Source organism: Trachypithecus francoisi, unplaced genomic scaffold (genome assembly GCF_009764315.1).
Source record: "Trachypithecus francoisi isolate TF-2019V2 unplaced genomic scaffold, Tfra_2.0 Lachesis_group3, whole genome shotgun sequence".
Classification (NCBI taxonomy): Eukaryota; Metazoa; Chordata; class Mammalia; order Primates; family Cercopithecidae; genus Trachypithecus; species Trachypithecus francoisi.
Genome location: NW_022681468.1, coordinates 161770535 through 161785442, shown reverse-complemented (window position 1 = coordinate 161785442; position 14908 = coordinate 161770535). Strand labels below are relative to the sequence as shown.

General features: G+C 46.5%; 1 protein-coding gene and 2 non-coding genes across 3 annotated transcripts in view; all 3 read right to left on the bottom strand.

Annotated features, from left to right (window-relative positions):
- LOC117070978 overlaps window positions 1–4772 on the bottom strand; it is a 239965-nt gene extending 235193 nt beyond the window's left edge. The window contains exons 1-2 of the mRNA XM_033190771.1: window positions 2801–4772; window positions 133–274 (exon numbers count right to left, since the gene is read on the bottom strand). The gene's annotated coding sequence lies outside the window, so the exon portion shown is untranslated. The remainder of the gene's footprint in view (window positions 1–132; window positions 275–2800) is intronic.
- Window positions 2468–2562, bottom strand: LOC117071813. The gene has a single exon (XR_004432555.1). It is a non-coding gene; the product is annotated as a small nucleolar RNA SNORD116 (small nucleolar RNA).
- Window positions 4773–14841: 10069 nt separating the features above from the next.
- LOC117071948 lies at window positions 14842–14908 on the bottom strand. Its single transcript, XR_004432665.1, has one exon. It is a non-coding gene; the product is annotated as a small nucleolar RNA SNORD109A (small nucleolar RNA).

The window sequence follows — 14908 nt, the reverse complement described above, 5'->3', positions numbered from 1 at the left end:
GTGCAGATTATCCACTCCAGGAGAGGAAGTCGTCAAGCCGTTAGTGGTTAGCCGAGAACCTGCTCCTTCCTTATGGGTCTTGGAAATCCGAAAGACACCCTCACTCAGCATGCAGGGCAGAGAAACGCTTACCGTCCTGAGTCACCCGCCAGCACGTGGTGCACTGTGGATGCCAGGCCACACAAAATCCAGGACTCCATGTGGCCTTCGTTGCTCAGAAAAATTGAGTGTCTTCCTTAAAGCAGTTACACCACGCCTCCCACAGCAATTGCCTCTGAGAAGTGTAAAGAAATCAAATAACACATTTGAGAAATGGGCCCAGGTCCACTGGTCAACACTTCAATCCCATTCTTTCCCGCAGGGCAGCGCGCACACCTGTTATTCCCTGGCTTCCACGATACTTTACACGTGTTACTCTGTGGATACCTAAAAGCATGTGTGGTCACACACGCCCATTGCTACGTGTATTTGCCTGTGGTTTGGCATGCCTGTGTGCATGTGTGTGTGTATGTATGAATGTACATGTGTGTCTCCCTCACGCATATGTGTTCCTGACACATGTGTTTCCCAACACAGCAATAGGCAGTCATAGTCTGCAGCCTCCTGGCCTGACAACCCGCCAATCCGAAAGTTGAAGGACTTCAATCAGGAGGATGTAAATTTTGACATGGAAGCCATGCAGACATAGGCCTGAGGTGGCTCGCCTACCAGCCACCTCCCCTGGTGTGAGTACATGATCCTCCTCACGGGACATCCGATGTCCTGAGCAGACACTGTCTCTAGCAGCCCTCTCAGGTGAGGCATACATGGTGGAAAACCAATCACAACCTGCACTGGAGGGGGACTTTGCAATGGCTAGCACATCGGTCTCAAACTCGGCATCAGGGCCAGAGGTGGTCTTCCCAACCTAGTCAAAGGACCCCAAGACACGGGCTTCCCCCCTCCACTCAGTCCATGTGCCTGCACCATGCCCTCTGGACACACAAAGGGAATGGCTGCTTTTCCAACAGGACGTCCCCCAACCGATGTCCCAAGGACCAGGCAGACAGGACACATTGTCGTTCATTTTCCTTGCACTGGACACACCCACAGGGCTACCCTGTACTGACCTCTGAGGCAACAACCCATCATGCCGCTAACTTGACGGCACTACTACCTGCCTCAATGCCTGAAAGTCAACACTGCCTGAACGCCACCACTGGGTCTACATGCAGGCAGCTAGTGAGTGAGCTGCGAGCTCAGAACCACCCATCCTTTCCAACACTCCTAAGCCATCCGCATGCTCTTCAACATGGCGTGGCTCTCCTGGCTGCGCTGAGACTTCAAACCAGTTAAGGGAGCCAAAACAGTTCATCACCCGCTAGGGTGTAGTGGAGTCCAACACTTAAATATTGCCAACATGCAGAGGTGCAAGGCATCCCAAGTCAAAGGACTCTGTGGCAGCACCCCTGGGATTCAACACGTGTTGCATGGAATGCATAGACCTCCTTGGATAGCCCCAAGTGTGACCGGCACCCATGGCAAGAGACTTGGGCCAGAGCCAGGGCAGGGCATATTCACTCTGGACCTTCAGGACGGAAGCTGCCTTAGAAGCAGGAAAGAGGATCCAGAGCAGTATTTGCTCACATGAGCTGCAGCAGGTGGAGCTGCCCAACGATGGTGGGCCAAGAGATCATTTATAGGAAGATTTGTACAATGGAGGAGCCCATTACTCTCTCGGGAAGGCTGGAAGTGATCCAGGGCCACAGGCACCAACTTGATCCTCATGCTCCCTAGGATCTGGCCTCAAAAGACCTCTGCTGGCCAACCTGTCATTCACCAGAAAAATCCACGGAAAGCCCATCACCGCCAAAAGACAGCCCAAGTCTGCTAATGACACTCACATCCATGTGAGCCCTCTATCACCTTTTCTCTGGAGTACCTTCCTGCTCAAGACTCCGCCATTGCACCACAGGCATCTCACAGCTCAGGAGGCAAAGAAATCCCTTCCTGGGGGGCTCCTGTGACCGATGCTGGAGGGTGGGCTGAAGAGGCTTTCACCGTCTGCCAAGACACTGCTCTGCACTCTCCCCTATCATCTTGGAACGCCCCTGTTCTCAACTAATCAAAAATCAAGACCAAGGTCTGCCTGAGGTCTGGGCCTTGGGCTCTCCTCCACATGAAAACAGACACCCGGTCTTCTGCACTGAGATGACCACTGTGAAGTCTGGGACTTCCTTCTGGGAGCTTACCAGCAGCACACTCCCCTATGCTGGCAACAATTCTGCCTGCTTCCACGGCCACCACGCCATCACAGAGCGGCCGAATGTCCCATGACTCTCCCACCCATGTACCTCACACAGAGGGAATGTTCCTAATGTGCCTGTGACATGAGACTTTTGTCTGTGGATGCCCTGGGTGGTGGAACCTATGGGAACCAGTGGAAGCTGTCCCTTGCTCTTACAGTCCCCGGGGGAGGCAACGTGCTGGACCTCAGTTCCGATGAGAACGACGGTATGAGTTCTCACTCATTTTGTTCAGCTTTTCCAAGGAATGTTTTTATAGGGGACTCATCATCGATCCAAGCACATTCAAAGGGGCAGGACGTTTGACACCACAGGCTGGGAAGGAGCGAGTCAATGACCTTAAAGACATTCAGCATACTGGGGAACCCAGAGCCACACCACTGAGCAATGGGCACAGACCATCCACTCTAGGAGTGGAACTCGTCATGCCATTTGCTGCTGAGAAACAGATCCTTGAAGGTCTAGGACATCCAAAAGCCACCCTTATTCAGCACACAGGACAGAGGAATGCTTACCATATTAAGCCATCCACCAGCATTGAGTGCGCCATGGACGCCAGGCCCCAGTGACTGCAGGACTCTGCAGGGCCTCCATTACTCAGAAGAATCAACCATCTTCCTTGCCAGCAGGCGGTGGGCCTCCCACGGCAACTTCTCCAGGGAATTGTAAAGAAATCAAATACACACTTGAGAAACAGGCCCAGGTACAATGCTCACCACTTTCATGCCATTCGCTCCCGTGGGTCAACTAGTGCACCTGCTTGTCCTTGGTCTCCATGACTGATCTCCAACTTTATGAAGATACCTTACCCATGTCATTCTGTGGACACCTAGGGAGTACGTGTGTCCAGAACTACTGCACACGCCTGTTTCTGTGTCTATTTGCCTTTTTCTGTGGGCTTGTGTGTGTCATTTTGTGTGTGTTGTTTCATTGTGTGTGTGTGACTGTGTGTGTCATTTTCTGTCTGTGTGTTGTGAGTTTCACTGTGTGCGTGTGTGTGTGTGTGTCTGTGTGTGTGTGTCCCTCCCTGGGGTGCACATATGTTTCAGAACACTGCAAAGGGCCATCATAGCCTGCAGCCTCCAGGTCTGACCCTGAAACAACCGGACAGCTCAAGAACAAGGTCTTCAATCAGTAGGATGTGATCTCTGACGTCAGGCCACGCAGACATAGGTCTGAGGTCCCTCACCTAACAGCCACCACTCCGGGTGCGAGCACATGCTCCTCCTCCTGGGGCTGCTGATGTCTGGAACTGACATTGTCTCTGGCCACTCTCCCAGGCGAGGTGTACCTAGTCGAAAACCAACCACAACTAGCACTGGGGAGCGCCATCACAACAGCCAGCACGTCAGTCTGAAACTTGGCATCAAGCCCAGGGGCAGTCTTCCCCATGTAGCCAAGGGACCTCAAGACATGAGCTTCTTCCCCTCCACTCAGTCCTGGTGCCTGCACCATGCCCTCAGGACATCCGAAGGTAATGCCTCCTTTTATTACAGGATGATCCCTACAAGGACCAAGCAGACAGGACACATCACCTTCCATCACCCTTGCCTTGATCACATCCACAGGATTTTTATGCACTGACCTCCCGGCCAACGTCCCATCATGCAGCCAACTTGACGGCACTATCACTCACCCCAATGCCCCCAGGTCAACACCGCCTCAACACCACCACCGGGACTAATTAATATTGTCAAAATACCCACAATACCTGAAGTTATCTACTGATTCAGTAGAATTCCCACCAAAATCACAATCACATTTTTCCACAAATAGAGAAAAAATCGTACAATTTATCTGGATCCACAAGAGACCCAAAATGATTTCCAAGTATATAACAAAGCTATAGTAATTCAAAATACTAGAATACTGGCAAAAACCAGATATAATCTAACGGAAAAGAAAGAAGAATGCAGAAATAAATCCACGTACTCCACTCAATATATCTTTGACATGGGTGCTCAGAGCACGGTTTCTCTAACTAATCATATTGGCATACTGGATATCCACAAATTAAAAAAAAAAAAAAAAAAAGGAAACTGTATCCTTACCTCACAACATACACAAAAATCAACTCAAAATAAATCAAGTATTTAAAGATACATCTTGACATTGTAAAACTAGAAGACAACACATGGAAACCCTTCTTGTTTTTATCATTTTTTGAATATGACACTAAAAGTATAACCAACAAAAGCAAAAATACATAAGCAAGACTACATCAAATCTAAAACATTTGTACATGAAAGGAAACATCAACAGAATGAAAGAGGAAACGTACAAAATGAGAGAAATATTTGCATATCATATATCTCATAAGGCTTTCATACGTAGGATGGGCATGGTAACTCATGCCTAAAACGTCAACACTTTCAGGGCCATGGTTTGAAGATTCCTTGAGCCTATGAGTTTGAAACCAGCCTGCACAACACAGTGAGACCACCCCCCCCATCTCTACCAAAACAAAAAAAAATTAAAAAACAATTAGCTAGATGTGTTGGCATGTGCCTGTGGTCCCAAGAGCATGAGGTGGGAGGCTCTCTAGCACCTGGGAAACTGAGGCTGCAGTGAGCCATGATTTTGGCAATGCTTTCCATGCTGAGCAACACAGCAAGATTTGTTTCAAAAAAGAAACGAAGGAAGGAAGGAGAAGGGAGGGGAGGGGAGGAAGAGAGGAGGAAGGGGATGAAGGGAGGAAGGGGGGAGGGGGAGTGGGGGGAGGGGAAGGGGGGAGGGGGAGTGGGGGGAGGGGAAGGGGGAGGGGGAGAGGGAGGTGGAGGGGGAGAGGGGAGAGGGGAGAGGGAGGGGGAAGGGGGAAGGGGGGAGGGGAAGGGGGAGAGGGAAGGGGGAGAGGGGAGAGGGGAAAGGGGAGAGGAGAGAGGGAGGGGGAGAGGGAAGGGGAGAGGGGGAGGGGGAGAGGAAAAGGGGGAGGGGGAGGGAGAAGGGGAGGGAGGGAGCAGGAGAGGGAAGAAGAGGGAGGGAGGGGGAGAGGGAAGAGGGAGGGAGAGAGGGGGAGAGGGAAGAAGGATGGAGGGAGGGGAGGGGAAGAGGGAGGGAGGGAGGGGGAGAGGGGAGGGGGAGGGAGGGGGTGGGGGAGGGGGAGAGAGAGAGGGAATGGAGAGGGATGGAGGGGGAGAGGGGAGGGGGAGAGGGGAGGGGGAGAGAGGGAGGGGAGAGGGGAGGGGGAGAGAGGGAGGGGGAGAGGGGAGGGGGAGAGAGGGAGGGGGAGAGGGGAGGGGGAGAGAGGGAGGGGGGAGGAGAGGGGAGGGGGAGAGAGGGAGGGGGAGAGAGGGAGGGGGAGAGAGGGAGGGGGAGAGAGGGAGGGGGAGAGGGAGGGGGGGGAGAGGGAGGGGGAGAGGGGAGGGGGAGAGAGGGAGGGGGAGAGGGAGGGGGAGAGAGGGAAGGGGAGAGAGGGAGGGGAGAGGGGAGGGGGAGAGGGGAGGGGGAGAGGGGAGGGGGAGGAGGGGAGGGGGAGAGAGGGAGGGGGAGAGAGGGAGGGGGAGAGGGAAGAGGGGAGAGGGAAGAGGGGAGAGGTAAGGGAGAGGGAAGAGAGGGAAGGGGAGAGGGAGGGGAGAGGGAGGGGAGAGGGGAGGGGGAGAGGGGAGGGTCAGGGGGAGGGGAGAGGGGAGGGTCAGGGGGAGGGGAGAGGGAGGGGGACAGGGAGGGGGAGAGGGAGGAGAGAGGGAGGGGAGAGGGAGGGGGAGAGGGAGGGGGAGAGGGAGGGGAGAGGGAGGGGGAGAGGCAGGGGGAGAGGGAGGGGAGAGGGGGGGAGGGGAGGGCAGGTAAGGGGTGGGGAGGGGAGGGCAGGGAAGGGGGGGGAGGGGAGGGCAGGTAAGGGGTGGGGAGGGCAGAGAAGCGGCGGGGAGGGGAGGGCAGGGAAGCGGCGGGGGGGGGAGGGCAGGGAAGGGGCGGGGAGGGGAGGGCAGGGAAGGGGCGGGGAGGGGAGGGCAGGGAAGGGGCGGGGAGGGGAGGGCAGGGAAGGGGCGGGGAGGGGAGGGCAGGGAAGGGAGGGAGGAAGGAAGACAGAAAACCCAGATAAGTCAACAACAAAAACCCTGATTTTAAAAATGGACAAAGTAATTGAATAGGCTTTTTTCCAAAGAAGATAAACAAATGGCCAACAGCTATATGAAAACATGCTCAGTATCACTCATTACTAAACAAATGCAAATCAAATCCATAACAACATTTCACCTCACACCCATTAGAAGATACAACTGAAAAACAATATGCAGGGTGTGGTGGCTCAGGCCTGTAATCCCAGCATTTTGGGAGGCCGAGGCAGGTGGATCACCTGAGTTCAGGAGTTCAAGGCCAGCCTGGCCAATATCGTGAAACCTTGTCTCTACTAAAAGTACAAAAATTAGCCGGGCATGGTGGTAGCTACTCGGGGAGGCTGAGGCAGGAGAATTGCTTGAACCCAGGAGACAGAGGTTGCAGTGAACCAAGACAGTGTCATTGTACTCCAGCCTGGACAACAAGAGTGAAATAAAAAACAGTAAGTGTTGGTGACTTTGTGGAGAAACTGGAACCTTTGCATGCTGTTGACGGGAACATAAAATGGTACAGCCACTGTGGAAAAATGTATGGAGTTTCCTGAAAAATTTAAAATAGAATTACCCTATGATCCATAAATCTCCCTTTTGGGTATACATCCAAAGTAATTCAAAGCAAGATCTCAAAGATACATCTGCATATCCACATTCACTGTAGCATTATTCTTAGTGCCGAAGAGGCAGAAGCACCCCAAATGCCCAAAGCAGATATATAAGGAAAACCTGACATTGCCACAAAACAGCATTTTATTTTCTTAAAGAAGGCATTTGCTAGGTATAGAACCATATCACTGGTGAAGACAGATCATTGACAAACTATGCATTCAACAGAGGCCTAATATCCTGAATCTACAGGGCACTTAAATAAATCAACAAGCAAAAATCAACCCCATTAAGAGGCGCTTTTCAAAAGAAGATATAGAATGGTCAACAAACATGAAAAAAATGCTCTTAGTATCACTAATCGTCAGAGAAATTCAAATCAAAACCACAATAAGGGGCAGATGCGGCCTCTCCCATCTGTAATTCCAGCAGTGGGAGCCTAAGGTGGTGGATCACGTGAGGTGAGGGGTTCGAGACCACCCTGGCCAACATGGTGAAACCCCGTCTGTACCAAACATACAAAAATTAGCTGGGTATGGTGGCACATGCCTGCAGTCCTAGCTACTTGGGATTCTAAGGCAGGAGAATCGCTTGAACCAGGGAGGCATAGGCTGCAGGGAGCCGAGATCACACCACTGCATTCCACCCTGGGAGACTCTGCCTCAAAACAAAAAAACAAACAACAACAAAATCCACAATAAGATCGTATCTCACAATGTCAGAATGGCTACTATGAAAAGTGACAAAGAAAAAGATCCTGGCAAGCCTGAAGAAAAAGGGGAACGTTTAAACACTACTGGTGGGAATGTCAATTAGTCCGGTCACTGAGGAAAAAACAGTCTGAGGATTTCTCAAATAATTTAAACAGAGCTACAGTTTCACCCAGCAATCCCATTTCTGGTATATACCCAACAGAAAATAAATCATTCTACCAAAAGGACACAGGCACTTCTATGTTCATCACCGTGGTATTCACAATAGCAAAGACACACCATCAACCAGGTACCCAGGACTGGTTGTATTAGTCAGGGCTCCCTAGAGGGACCAGACTAATAGGAGAGATGTGTATCTAAAAGGGAGTTTATTAAGGAGAACTGACTCACACCATCCGAAGGTGAAGTCCCATAATAGTCCCTCTGCATGCTGAGGGGCAAGGAAGCCAGTCTGAGTCCCAAAACCTCAAAAGTCAGGAAGCCAACAGTGTGCGCTGAGAGCCCCTTGCAAATAACTGGTGTAAGTCCAAGAGTACAAGAGCTTGAAGTCCAGTGTCGGAGGGCAGCAAGCATCCAGCACAGGGGAACGAGGAAGGCCAGAAGACTCAAGACAGTCTGGTCCTGCCACAGTTTTCTGCTTGCTTTATTCTGCCAGCACTAGCAGCTGGTTAGACTGTGCCCACCCAGACTGAGGGGGAACCTCTCTCTCCCAATTCACTGACTCAAATGTGAATCTCCTTTGGCAACACCTTCACAGACACACCCAGGAACACACTTTTTCGCATCCTTCAATCCAATGAAGTTGACGCTCAACATGAACCATTGCACGGGTAGATTGGACATAGAAAACATGGACCATATTCACCATGGAATACTATGCAACCATAAAAAAGAATGAAATCATGTTCTTTGCAGCAACATGAACAGAGCCGGAGGCCATAATCCTAAGCACAGTGATGCAGGAACAGTAAACTAAATACCACACATTCTCACTTACAAGTGGGAGCTAAACATTGAGCACACATGGACATAAATATGGGAACAAGAGACACTGTGGAATACTAGAGGGTTCCGTTTGGGTGGTGGATTTAAAAACTACCTATAGGGCTGAGGCAGGAGAATGGCGTAAACCCGGGAGGCGGAGCTTGCAGTAAGCTGAGATCCGGCCACTGCACTCCAGCTCGGGCTGCAGAGCGAGACTCCGTCTCAAAAAAACAAACAAACAAACAAAAAAACTACCTATAGGGTAGGTGTGGTGGCTCACACCTGTAATCCCAGCACTTCGGGAGGCCAAGGCGGGTGAATGACTTGAGGTCAGGAGTTCGAGACCAGCCTGGCCAACATGGTGATACCCCATCTTGACAAAAAAGCAAAAACAAAAATCAACCAGGTGCGGTAATGCACACCTGTTATCCTAGCTACTTGCGAGGCTGAGGCATGAGAATCGTTTGAATCTGGAAGACGGAGGTTGCAGTGAGTAGAGATTATGCCACTGCACTCCAGCCTGGGCAACACAGTGAGACTCAAACAAAATAAAGAGAAAACACTACCTGTCAAGTTGTATGTTCACACATTAATCCCATAAAAAATTTGTGCATGTACCCCCTGAATCTAAAATACAAGTTGGAATTTTAAAAAGAAAGAAATTGAATTTAAGTATTCCTTTCCTACTAGATACAAAATTGCTGTTGTTTGTCCTTTCCAACAAGACAACATAAATAAAATGGAAATTACCCTATAAAATAGGAGTAAAGCAGGGAATTATACAATGATTTAAAAGCCAATTCCTTTTTTTTTTTTTGAGACAGAATCTCACTCTGTCACCCAGGCTAGAGAGCAGTGGCATGATCTTGGCTCACTGCAACTCCACCTCCTGGGTTCAAGTGATTCTTATGTATCAGCCATCCAAGTAGCTGGGATTACAGGTGTGCACCACAATGCCTGGCTAATTTTTGTATTTTTAGTAGAGACAGGCTTTCACCATGTTGGACAGGCTGGTCTTGAACTGCTGGCCTCAGAGATCCACCCACCTCAGCTTTCCAAAGTGCTGGGATTACAGACATAAGCCACCGTGCCCAGCCCCAATTCTTGAAGAAGAAATAATTATCTTTAACAAAACAGCATCAACAACTCTGAGCGGAAAACTGACAGAATTAGAAGGAAAAATAGATAAGTCCACCATTATAATTTGAGAGCTCCATAGCCTTTTTTGAATCCCCAAAATAGACGAGTGCCAATAGATGAAGCAGTCAGAAAATCAGTAAGGGGATAGTTAACTTGAGTAGCATTATCAGTTAACTCCATTTGACATTTTCAGAATAGTCCGTCCATCGACAACAGAATACATGTTACCCTCAAGCTCACCATGAAATATTACCAAGAAAGATCACCTCTGGGCCATAAGACACACACTGACAAATTTGAAAGAACAGAAAAAATATAAAATATGCTCTCAGTTCACAATGGAATAAAACTACACTAGAAATCTGTAATTGAAAAACAGCTGGAAAATACCAAATAATTGGAGATTTAACAACTCACAGCTAATACATAGTTTAAAGAGGTTATCTCAAGACAAATGAAGAAATACATTTAAATAAATGAGAGTGAAAAAAACTTACCACAATTGGGATGCAGCAAAAGTAGTGCTTAAATGAAAATTTGTAGCATTAAATGTATACATTAGAAAATAAGATCGGCCGGTCGCGGTGGCTCAAGCCTGCAATCGCAGCACTTTGGGAGGCCGAGACGGGTGGATCACGAGGTCAGGAGATCGAGACCATCCTGGCTAACACGGTGAAACACCGTCTCTACTAAAAAATACAAAAAACTAGCCGGGCGAGGTGGCGGGCGCCTGTAGTCCCAGCTACTCAGGAGGCTGAGACAGGAGAATGGCGTGAACCTGGGAGGCAGAACTTGCAGTGAGCTGAGATACGGCCACTGCGCTCCAGCCTAGGCGACAGAGCCAGACTCCGTCTCAATAAAAAAAAAAAAAAAGAAAAGAAAATAAGATCTAAGTCAGGCAGACGTGGTGGCTCACACCTGTAATCCCAGCACTTTGGGAGGCCAAGGCGGGCAGATCACGAGGTCAGGAGTTCAAGATCAGCCTGGACAATATGGTGAAACCCCATCTCTATACAAAAATCAGGTGGGTGTGCTGGCACGCACCTGTAGTCCCAGCTACTCGGGGGGCTGAGGCAGAAGACTCGCCTGAACCTGGGAGCTGGAGACTGCAGTGAGCCAAGACTGTGCCACTGCACTCCAGTTTGGGCAACAGAGTGAGAAACCATATCAAAAAAAAAAATTAAAAAAAAAAAAGATCTAAGTCAATAATATAAGCTTCCACATTAGAAAACCAGAAAAAGAAGAAAAAAACATAAGCAAAGAAGAGAAAATAAATCATAAAATTAAAGCACAATTAAATGAAATGAACAGCCAGAAAATGAAACTCAATGAAGCCAAAAGCAGATTATTTAAAAAGATTAATGAAACTAGTAAGTGTAGGCAGGTAAACCAAGAAGAAGAAGAAGGCCTAGTGTAGTGCCTTATACCTCTAATCCGAGTACTTTGGGAGGCCAAGGTAGGCAGATCACTTGAGGCCAGGAGTTCAAGACTAGCCTAGCCAACAAAGGGAAACCCCATCTCTACTAAAACTACAAAAAAAAGAAAATTTAGCTGGGCATAGTGGTGCATGCCTGTATTCACGGCTACTCGGGAAGCTGAGGCAGGATAATCACTTGAACTCGGGAGGCCGAGGCTGCACTGAGCTGAGCCGAGATCATGCCACTGCACTCCAGCCTAGGTGACAGCGCAAGACCCTATCTCAAAATAAATAAATAATAAAAGAGAGAAGAGACAGATTTACAATAACACAAATGGAAGAGGGCTCACTGCTACTGATCACCTGGATACTAAAAAGACAATAGAGAAATAATATGAAAAACTCTACAATCACAAATTTGGTAACTGTAATGAAATAGACCGGTTTCTTGAAAACCACTGTAGTGAGTTCAACAGTAAACCCACCCCCACCAAAAAAAAAAAAAAAACATCAAACGGGGCATGGGGGTTCACACCTGTAATTCCAGCATTCTGGGAGGTGCAGACGGGCAGATCACTTGAGGTTAAGAGTTCGAGATTAGCCTGGCCAACATGGCGAAACCCTATCTCTACCAAAAATACAAAAAATTAGCTGGGCGTGGTGGTGTGAGCCTGTAATACCAGCTACTCGGGAAGCTAAGGCAGGAGAATCACTTGAACCTAGGAGCAGGAGAATGCAGTTGAGTCAAGATCACTGCATTGCACTCTAGTCTGGGTGAAAGAGCAAGATTCTGTCTTAAAAAATAAATAAAAATAAGAGATATGTCCACATGGAAATGATAAATGTGCGTTTATTTGGAAGGTGAGTCTTTACAAATCTAACTCAATTAGAAAATAACCACCCTGGGCAACACAGCAAGATTTCATCTCTACAAGAAAAAAAAAATACAAAAAACTTAGCCAGGTGTCGTGGTGTGGACCTGTAGTCCCAGCTACTTAGGAGGCTGAGGTAGAAGAATTGCTTAAATACAAGAGTTTCAGGTTGCAGTGAGCTATGATCATGCCATTGCACTTCAGCATGGGTGAGAGTGAGATCCTGTCTCAAAGATTTTGTTTTGAATTAAAAATAGGTAGATAGGAAAAGAATGAAACGAAAATATAAACTGCATACAGTAACCAAAGAGAGTTTAGGGGCTATAAGTCAGACAAAAACTACAATTATCAAGCTAAATAAATTTCAAGATAAAAATTGTTGGTAAAGACAAAGAAGGACATTTCATGATGATAAAACTGTCAATCCATCAGGAAGATGTAACAATAATAAAGATATGTGCATCTAACAACATAGCCTCAAAATTAAATTAAAAACTGACATGACAGAATGGAAGGCAAAATCAACTTTATAATAATTGAAAATTTCAATACCTCACTTTCAATGATGAATGTAACAATGAGACAGAAGATGAAGGAAACAAAAGCAAGAAACACTGGAAAGCAGTTACATCTAACATCCATCTATGGAACAATCTAACCAGTAGAAAATATATTATTTTCAAGTGCACATGGAACAGTGTCCAGGGTAGATATTAGACCACACACTGGCCTCAACAAATCTGAAAGTAAAGAAATCAGAAAAGTATGTTGTTCAACCACAAAAGAATCAAATCAGAAATAAATGAAAAAAATCGGGGCGAATACACAATACATGGAAATTAACACATTACTAAGAATCCTTGGGTCATGGAAATAAGAAAATTTATAAAATAGTTTGAAATGAAAGGAAACAAAACACAACAAAAGAAAATGTCTGTGTAGCTAAAGGAGTTCTTTGAGAAATTTATAGCTGTAAATGTCCATATTAAATAAAGGAAAATCTCAAATCAATCTAAACTTTTACCTTAAGAAAACAGAAGAACAAAGCAAAGTTAAATCAAGTAGAATAAAAGAAATAAGAATAAAATGCCAATAAATAAAACAAAGAATGGAGAGGAAAAAATAAAAATATCAAAAGCTGGTTCACTGAAATTTTTTGTTTGTTTGTCTAGTGACAGGCCAGTGTGGTGGTGTGTTCCTATACTCCCAGCTACTCAAGATGCAGAGGCACCAGCATTGCTCAGGCTCAGAAGTTCAAGGCCGGCATAAACAGCATAGCAAGACTCTGTCTCTTAAAAAATTGACATAACAATATCTACAATACTGAAAACAGAAGACCCAATTTTCATAAAATCTGGAATAAAAATCAGACTATTACTCACACCCTTATAGAAATAAGGTATGTCAACAAATTAGATAACCTAGATTAAAGGCGCAAATACTTAGAAATACATAAATTACAAGAACTGTCACAAGAAGGAAAAACAGAAAATCTAAGTCACCTTTAACAAGAGATTGAATGAGCTACTCAAAAAGTTCCCACAAATACAATCCTACACAAATCATTTCTCCGATGAACTCTACCAAATCGTTAAACAAATAACATCGATCATTTACCAACTCTTCTAAAAAAACAGGAGAGCAGAAAACATTTCCCAACTTATTCCATGAGTCTACTATTACCCTAATTTTTAATCAAAACAAAAGACATCATCAAAAAGGTGAATCACAGACTAACATCCCTAATGATGCCAGGCATGGTGGCTCCTGCCTGTAATCCTAGCACTTTGGGAAGCCAAAGGAAGAGGGTTGCTTGAGTCCAGTAGTTCAAGACAAGCCTTTGCAACATAGTAAGATCCTATCTCCACCAAACAAAACATTTAAAAACTAGCTATGTGTGGTGACACATACCTCTATTCCTACCTACTTGGGAGGCTGAGTGTGGAAGATCATTTGAGCCCAGGAGTTGAGGGCTACAGAGTGAAGAGCTGAAGTACGCTATGACTGGGCCCCTGTACTCCAGCCTGGGTGACAGAGAGAAACCCTGTCTTCCCAAATAAATAACTGAATAAATAAAATCAGTTCGGCAAAATTCTACATTTGCCATTTCATGCAAAATTCAAATGGAATAAAAATGTCAAGGACAATGATTCAGAAATGAAGGTGGAGAGACTCACCAAAGTAAAAGATACATTATTTAGATATTATCCAGTAAGCCACTAAAAAATAAACAAAAAGACCTCAGGATGTGACATGAAACACATGATGTATATGAATTCCAAAGGATGTTGGTTTAACTACTCACCCCTATTTTCTGAAGTGGAGGACCTCATGCCAGCCCTCCTCTACCTCAGCAAAACAAAATAGAAGAAAAAGACATGGTCTCAGAAAATACTCAACAGTAAAAATAACCAAGCACTAAAATTGGTTCCTTTGTCAATATTTAATATAGGCACGCAGTGTTCCCTTCCTTCACTATACATCACAGTTGCTTGACCTTTCTTGACTGAAACTTTTTCATTTGTTAATCAAGAATATATTTCCCACATATGTATCTATCTACAATTCTCTGCTCAAAATGAACAAAATGAAGTGAGTCTTGGGTCAGTAAACATACTAAAGAGCATACTGACTCGTAAGACAGGATGCTAATGCCCTCTCAGGAGAGACAGAAAAGGCATGCCCACAGGGGTACTCTGTTGTCACTGAGGGATCCCCAAATAGAGCCAGGCTCTGAGAGTCTTATTTGTCCTATTGGAGGGCCCCATATCTGGACCTCAGATTGACATCTGGAATGAGTCCCTCAGCATCCTCAGACAATTATTCTCATCATCGATCC